The sequence below is a fragment of the Myxocyprinus asiaticus genome, chromosome 12, assembly GCF_019703515.2.
Source record: "Myxocyprinus asiaticus isolate MX2 ecotype Aquarium Trade chromosome 12, UBuf_Myxa_2, whole genome shotgun sequence".
NCBI classification, from domain to species: domain Eukaryota; kingdom Metazoa; phylum Chordata; class Actinopteri; order Cypriniformes; family Catostomidae; genus Myxocyprinus; species Myxocyprinus asiaticus.
In genome coordinates, this window is record NC_059355.1 from 14,412,038 (window position 1) to 14,420,740 (window position 8,703).

Consider the following 8,703-nt stretch of genomic DNA (forward strand, 5'->3'; position numbering starts at 1 on the left):
TAACAACTTACTATCAACCGACAGCCTGAATGTCAATACAGTACAATACAACCTACTGTACATTCTATATATACTACTTTATATACTTTTATTTATTGAATAATGTGTATCTATATTGTGTGTATTGTATACTGTACAGTGTATGTTATTATTTGTATATTGTGTTGTCTGTAATTATGTGTATATTAGACTTTAAATTGTGCTGTGTTAATTTGATGTTATTGTAAATTGGTATATGTCTCATCACTGTCATGACTGCTATGTTGATCGGAACTGCACCCAAGAATCTCTTTCACATGCAGTACAAGTGAATATGATATACTGCAGTATGGTTTGAAATCAAATCAAGGATTTAAAGTTGCTCACTAGTACACGTCCAATGATCGTAGAAATCTCCTGACCGCATCTAATTCACACCTTGGATCATTAGCATGGACGGACCGTCACATAACATAAGTCAGAGACGCAGAGTAGCCTAGGCGCGTTTTCTTGCATGCTGAAACAATGCACACTTCATCAGATCTAATAGCTGGGTTCGCCGAAGTACAAATGGGTACAAATGTGAAGAAGCATGACAGAACAATCACATAATTCAGCGATACAAAGAACAAAAAATGTTGTGCATGTTCCGCAGATCCAGAATCCTCGCTAAGAATCTCCCTTTAAACCGTGATTACTAGATCGCTCATCCAAGACACTTTGCCTCTGCCACTGCTCTGTCGCACTGAATAGGGGGAGGCTGCAGATCAAGGTAGGGTTGCACCAGCTGTGCGTAAGTTCTCTCGTAAGTTGGGACCTAACGTTCATACTAAAGGCTTAGTAACAAAGACTTTTGGGAGAAACTGGCCCTGCAAATGATTGGTCGTGGCTTTGTAACAAGTAATGCTCTTGCTTTTATGTGCCTCCTCTTGACATTTGGTATGCTGTATGCTATTTACAAACATTTTTTTTGTTGTTGACATTTTGCTTTTCCTGTTGTTGTTTAAGGCCAAAGTGACAATCCCTTCACTGTCCACCCCAATTACCACCTGTGGGCACCATGGATTGGAAGAAATACATGCAAGTCCAGCCAGTGCCTCAACACAGAGTTCCAGAAAATCCACCAACCCAAAGAAGCTGAGCTTTGCGAAATAACTGCTTCTGAAGATAGGCTTAAGAATGAGCTTTATAAGAAAAAGGTAAATTGATTTAATTTCTCTTTTCTGCAACTAGCATCAAATGTGTCTTGGGCTTAGTTGGACTAAATTTATTTTTGTTGCAACTGTCTTTTGATTTGTTTTTTAGGTAGCAGTGATAAGGAAACTGGGCAAGGAATGTGGTGTTGATTCCACTGGCTCAAAAAGTGACCTCCTAGAGAGGCTTTCATCTGAGATTAAATCTAGACAGATTTACGACAAAGTATTTGAAAAGATCTGGGGCGCCACAGGTGAGAAACAAATGCTTGTGTTTTGATATGTTTGTGACTGCCACATTACCTTTGTAGGACTTATACTTCTATTACTGCTGTCTGATATAGATATTTGTTCCAGGAGGATGGGCTGTGGTCATGTGCCCTTGTGGAATTGTCTACAGCATAAAATGCTGTTTGTGTGCAGAGAGTCTGAAAGACCTTGCAGATGTCCTCCTCTCATGGAAACACATACCCAATGTAGTCATCTATGATTTTGCACGGGGACTGGCCACACACACCAATCTTCGCTATCCGGAGACGTTAATCTTCACGCCACACGAAGGTTGTCTAGCTGACCCAACAGATGGCAACATAAAGATGGCAAAGCTAAAGCTCTCTTTGCCATGGCTTAATATAAAAAAACAGACAAGTCCCAGACAGCCATGGCCACCCAATTACAAGCTTAGCAGAGCACTATGCCCTCAATGACAAACTCCATGAAGACAATTCAGAAGACGAACGGGATGCTCTCCGCAAGATTGTTCTTGTAGCCCAACTTACTGGTAAAGTGAATAGCCAGGTTGCGGAGCAGTTCTTTAGCAAATTAAAGAAAAATAACTACTTTCTAAATATGACCCTTCCATCAACCCACGTCTTCCTCATGAGAAGTATCATCCACCACCACAAGTCAGAAGAATCTGAGAAGAGTAGAGGCCTTCAGAAGAGTCTATGTGACAGAAGTGGTGCTGAACATCAACCACCATGCTGTTCTTGGTAATGTTTGGATTACTGCCATACCACTTTAGAATTGGTTGTAAATATTACTTGTACAGATGTTGTCATGTACTAATACTTTGTGTTCATCCTATTAAGATACTTCAGAGATTTCAGAGACCTCCACTCAATCTGGTGCCACAGATGTTCACCAAGTGACCATTAAGTAACACAGCAGAGGATCAAGCCACTTTACGTCACTTATTTTGTCTGTTATTGCTAAGCATTGGGAAGTACAATGTTATTTTTCCTTATTTGCATGTGGCCCATTATTATATCATCTTCTAATATCAACCTCATCAATTAACCCTAGCCCCACTATTTCTTTTATATCAAACTCCCATGTACACTGTACTTGATTTTATTGACATCTACATCTGTTATTGCATGGACTTATTGTATTGTATATAGCGTATTGTATTTATACTAAGTGTCATTAGCTAATAATCTAATTTTGCATACCTTACAGACCTTAGTGGCTCAGAGGCAACTATGGATGTTCCACCATTGCCAGAATCTGTTGCCCCTGTAACAAGCATGGGTATGGATAAAGTAATTGCACTAACTAACAATACATTTTCCATTGCAGTTCATTATGCGTGACACAGATTGTTTCGTTTTATTCCCATAGTAACCTCTGCAGATGTGACCATGGAGGAAGAGGATGAGCATATGATCATGGAGGATGTGGATGAGGATTCAGCTCAACCTTGGAAGAAGCCTCATAATCCTCTACAAGACAAATTGGTAGTTGTTCATGTCTTCACTATCAATGCTAAAACATACTGTCCACAGTAGCCTATATTGTAACATCCACAATTTGTGCCAAAACTGAAACACCCATTTTATCAGGACATGTTGCCTGTCTAAACAAAATATGAAGCCTTTCTTTCTTTTGTCCTTTGCAGCTCAGATACATCCTGGACACGGGGCGGCCGCCCCGATGAGGTCATTGTGAAGGAGGGAACGACATGCCTCAGATAAGAGCAGATTTTTGGACTTTGGGTTTGAGAAGGGAAATGGAGTCTGATGTAAGTAGTAACATTTGCATGTAGATATGTTTGATGCACCAAAAAGTAAAGCAGTGGGCGCAATGTATGCTCTTTGTTTTCTTTGTGGAAAGAAGTTAGACTTTTGTGTATGTGCTAGCTATTTGATTGTTATTTCTTACAGATTGGAAATGCCTGCATGAAACTCATCTATGAAGAGGCTTGAGCGCATGTATAAATCTTTTTCACATGATTTTATATCAGCTCTTTGTAGTTTATACTTTTTAGAGAATTTCTTCATTTCATATATGAATGGCAAGTGGTAGTCTGCTTAATTTTTCCTTTTGCTCTCACAGGGCAAAGACATTGCCGACATGTATGCCATTGTCACATGGAAAAAGAGTAAAGATCCCCTAGCCTACTTTCCAGTGAGTATTGAACGCATAAATCATACTATTTGACATCTACCTCAAGTCAGAAGTATAATAAAGTGTTCTTTATTGGTGTTATTTGTTATATATATATATATATAAATGTGTTTTTTAGGATGATGCTGACATGAAGGATGCCCTTGTGTTCCCTGCATGGACACAAGCCACCGGACCAGACCATTATCCATTATGTGTAAGAGATTTTATAACTCATGGTGTAGTTCATAAGAATATTTGATGTGTATCATGGTTTTTTATACAGCTTTGACTACTTTGTGGGATGGAGGGATTGTTCTTTTATGCTGGTTTTATGGAGGGGTGTTTTCACCCCAATTTCATAAGGCAAAAGTAATGCAAATGTGAAATGGATTGTCATAACACTTTCTATACTCCCTGGCCACAACCTATGCTTCTTATGCATCCCTAAAGGTACTGAAGCCACTCTTAAGAGAGATCCTCCTACTAGACTCCCTGTATAGTAATCATGAGTCTGGTTTTGGAGATGCCCAGTACAGAGACATCTTTAGGTCCACAGCTAAGAGATAATTGCCACGTTCCTATGGCATATAATGTAGACATGCGGTTGCATTGTTCCAGCGGTCTGTTTGTTTAGCTATGAGAGTATGTGGTTATCATATTAGATACAGTTGCCACGTTCCTAAGGCATATAATGTTGAAATGCGGTTGCATTGTTCCAGCGTTTTGACTTGTTAACTTGAGTTAGTGGTTGTCATATTAACAGTTTGCTCTTCACATTATGTAGGACACTGTATAAAGGATATTTCTGGGGGCATGGGCACAATGTGAATATGACAGCTTGTTTGATAAGTACAAGTTTGGTCTTAATAGATTAAACCAGCAAAGCAAAATTGTGGATGATGATGTCCATGTTCTGTGGGAGAAAGTAGACTCAAATGGGTGTGAGCAGAGGAGGAAAAATGCTAGTTTAATTTATGGCCATATGATATGCTGTGTTACATAAGCTTCATAACATAGGACTCCCCATGTCTCTTTATATTACTTTGTGTCTTTTACCAAAATCTTAGGAGTATTGCACATCGTCTCAACCCTGGACAGTGGACAGAAGTCACAGGATTGGATATTGGGGTGACACACTTACAATACTACTGTACAAATTTTTGTCTTTGTATGTGATCCTAGGTCCTTCCTCAAGAGACCGACAGCAATGATTGTGGGGTTTTCATGCTCATGGTAAGATATATTAAATCAGATTTTGTTGTACTTTTCTCTATTTTTTTGTCTTGGAAATTAATCTTTACTTTGTTTTTCAGTATGCCCTCTACACCATGCTGAACACTCCATTCAATTTCACTCAGGTGAGCTTTTCTATTTTCTTCCTTAGAAGGTTACTCTAAAGTTGTTGCACTTTATTGCTGTTATTGAATTCTAACAGTACTAATTGAATTCTAATGCTGTAATGTTCAATTTCTGTTAGCTTGACATGCCTGCAATCAGGGAGTGGTGGTGTCTATGTCTAATTGAGCAGTTTGAGACAGAGGGGTACGTGTACTAGTTTCTGTACATCTCAGTTTGGTGTCCCATTCTTGAAGTTCCTTCCTTGCCGATGGAAATAACTGGCCAAACTGAGCCATTACAGCGCAAAAAAAAAAATGTGCAATAAACCATCAGCATAGTCATAAGTCATCAATCATGCCATGTCATTCTTTTTCATAATAAAAATTCCCACATGGCAATACCCACATTTCTATTCTTGATAACCTACATTCAAACAATTTAAATGAAATTAAAACATTTAAATTATTAATGCAGCCTGTTGTTGATTGGCAGTAACAAGTGTTGTCCTATTGGGGGCCAACAAATGACATTTTTTCTTTCTTTTGAAAGGCACGGGAAAAGGTTCGCCTACTGGACCAAGGAGGCAAGATGTCTGACCGAAGGGACCTCTTTACAGGGGTTTTCCAGGTCTAACTCATGACTTGCCGCAACATGTTGCCGAGAGGAACCGAATGTCATCCAACCAGACACTGGTGGACTTCACTGTGGCAACAAGAGGAACAGATAACCACATTCAGGTACATTCATCAAGAATGCGTTTTACATTTTACATTTTGTTTCTTTTTCTTTTTTACTGCTTTTCAAACCAATAGCTTGTCTAGTAAATAAACGATTTACAGAGACATACATGGAAATGTTTTCAATGTCATTCTCAATTTTCTCTGCACACAGTCCATCATCAGTGGCCAACAGAATTTAAAGTGGCTTGACACTTTTTCCAAGCGTTCTGCCAAGACAGTGCCTGTGCTGGTATACATTGAAGATCAGCAGCAAATTAGTGCAATTCACTCTCACCTGACTTCAGTTCTGAACAGCACACCCACAGTGACAAGATCAAATTAATTATGGATGACCTTTTTCCAGAGGTAGGTCTCATGTGTTAGCTGTGCTCTGCATGGTGTCAGATTCACATTGTTTTTAATAAGTCAAATAGTTTATCCATAATGTGAGATCATTGCTATAAAAATAATTGTCTTTGTGGTTAATATAGAAAAGACACTTTTGATTTTGTTGTAAAAACTAAACATGCAAAATTATATTTGGCTTATTTGGGGTGTGATCAATCTCAATTCTTTCTCTGGTAGTCCATCATCTGTGTCCTCGCTTTTGCGGAAAATCTGTCCATCCTGGAGGCTATGCCCTATGCCCATTGGCATAAGGTACCGTAAGGATCCTATAAAGGAAAAAATTGTCAAACATGACATCCTGCCATTATTTACAAATAACCATTTTCTCTACATCTTTTTGCAGTTCATTATAGATTTAATGTATTCCCATTTTATGTTGTTTCCACATGGATCTACAATAATGCCACAGGACCCCAAGGTGTTACATACCAGCTTCAGCATATGGCAGACATCCAAGATGGTGAGGACCCTTTGACCCATTGGACTGTTTGATGGATCTGGGAAACGGGTTCAAATTTGTGGGCTGCAGGTCTGTGCCAAGGTCCCAAAATATGGAAAAGTGTGTTGATGGACCATCACATGTGAGAGACACCACCCTTACTCCAATATCAGACAGTTTTAGGATGCATTGTCGCACCAGTGTAGCCCTATCTGACCCAGTCATGCCATGCGTTAAAAATATGCTACTGGAGCTTTCCAGTGCTCATGAATGCAGACAGCCATTAGTACCAGTGCCTCTGTTGACATTGGAATGCCTTCATTTGCTGTTTTTGTGCCAATGTCCACATATCATTCATTTTTGCATTTTGCTTTTTGTCCCATCCCACTCTATGTGCTTCATGATGGACATTTCGTCCATCATTAGTGCACAGAGGGTCTCCTGTCCTTTAGCCTGTGCAGCGGATGCTTTGGCTTCGAGAGAAGTTAGGATTTCCTCACTAAATCCGGGATCTCCTCCAATGCTGCTGTACCATCTTATTGTGGATGGGTGAGGCAACCCCAAGTTAAATGTCTCCCTGACATACTTGTAGGCCTTAGCTGAGTAGAACTGCAATGTAAGTGCAAATGACTTTAGGGCTGGGTGGTATTGTGCATGACTAAATTGATCTCTCTTCAGAATTTCTAGTTGTACATCAGGGCAATTTTCAAGCATGAACTCTGTTAACAACTGAGATTCCTTTAGGGTTTTAATGATGTTCTGAAGGTTTGAAATCCTGTTTTTTTTTTTTAAGTTTTTTAAAGTTCTGTCTGTTTTTTTGTGTGTTTATTAATTTGATTTATTGTTTTAAGCAGCCGTCCAGCGAGAGTCTTTTGGCTGGCAAAGCAATAGCTGTGCTCATCTGTTTTGGGGGCATCAAGAGGAGTGTGAGTTGAGGTATGAGGGGAGTCCTCACTGCAGTCAAATATTGTCTCTGTATCTCTTAGTGTAGGGGCCTTTCTGTGGGTCTGTTTCTGAAACAAACAAGACGTGTATTTGTCTCCTGTCAGTATTAAAACTTATCCTGACTATCAGCTTGCTCTTTTGTACTCTGCAGCAGGCATTATTTAAATTAACGTGCAGGATGCCAAGGACACAACATTCAAAGGCCACCCTCTTAAAGTTCCAACCAACAGGCCAAGCTGGCTTCCCCAACATTTCTGATAAGTAGTTGACACAAGTAATTCACTTTAAAGAATTGAATGTGTTCATAGCTTAAAGGATAGTTCAACCAGAAATAGAAATGATAAATTTGTGGTGGCTTGTCAGAATGTTTTGTTAAAGTATATTACTGATGCTACAAGCCAAAAGGAGTAACTTGAAGTAAACCATGACATGTTATGTTGCTTATCTACTTAAAGGAATAGTTGACCCAAAACTGAAAATTCTGTCATTTACTCACTCTCATGTTGTTCCAAACCCATATGACTTTTGTTCATCTTCAGAACACAGATGAAGATATCTGAAGAATATTCTCAGCTGTTTTTGTCCATATAATGAAAGTTAACTGTGACCAAAACTTTCAAGCTCCAAAAAGGACATAAAGACATTGTAAAAGTTCTCCATGGGGCTCGTGTCATATATCCCAGGTGTTCTGTAGCGATACGAAAACTTCAGATGATAATCAGTGTTTTGATTAATTTCAGCATGAATAGTCATCAATAATCGATCATATATCTTCATTTGTGTTCTGAAGATGAACAAATCATACGTGTTTGGAACAGCATGAGTGTGAGTAAATGATGACAGAATTTTTAGTTTTCAGTCAACTATTCCTTTAATTCTGTCTGCCTGTCTTCCTTTTGCAGTTGTGGAGGGAAACTGAAAATTGTTGGCACAGCATCTGGGCGAAGCCTGACTATTTGTTCTGTCCTATCTAAACACTGCAGTGAAGTGACCAGAGCAGAGGCAGGAGTAGGCAGATATCCTGAAGTTTTGCCTCCTGAGCTTCACAAGCCATTCTCTCCACCTGACTGGGTCTTTTGGAAATCTAAAGAGTCGAACACAATAAATGTAAAGCTACATAAAGTTAGTTTGTTTGCTTATTTATACATAAACAACAATGAACATGATTTGACAAAAGGGTTGTAAGATTAACAGCACTTCTTGGCATCAGTTTAAATTAATTGGAAAAGGAAAAAATATGTTGTTTTTTTTCTAACAGTAAAAAAAAAAAAAAAACAAAAACAAAAAAAAA

At 38.9% G+C, this 8,703-nt stretch overlaps 1 pseudogene; it reads left to right on the forward strand.

The window, feature by feature from the left end:
- The first annotated feature begins 549 nt into the window (after positions 1-549).
- On the forward strand, positions 550-8,703 carry LOC127449619 (uncharacterized; annotated as a pseudogene).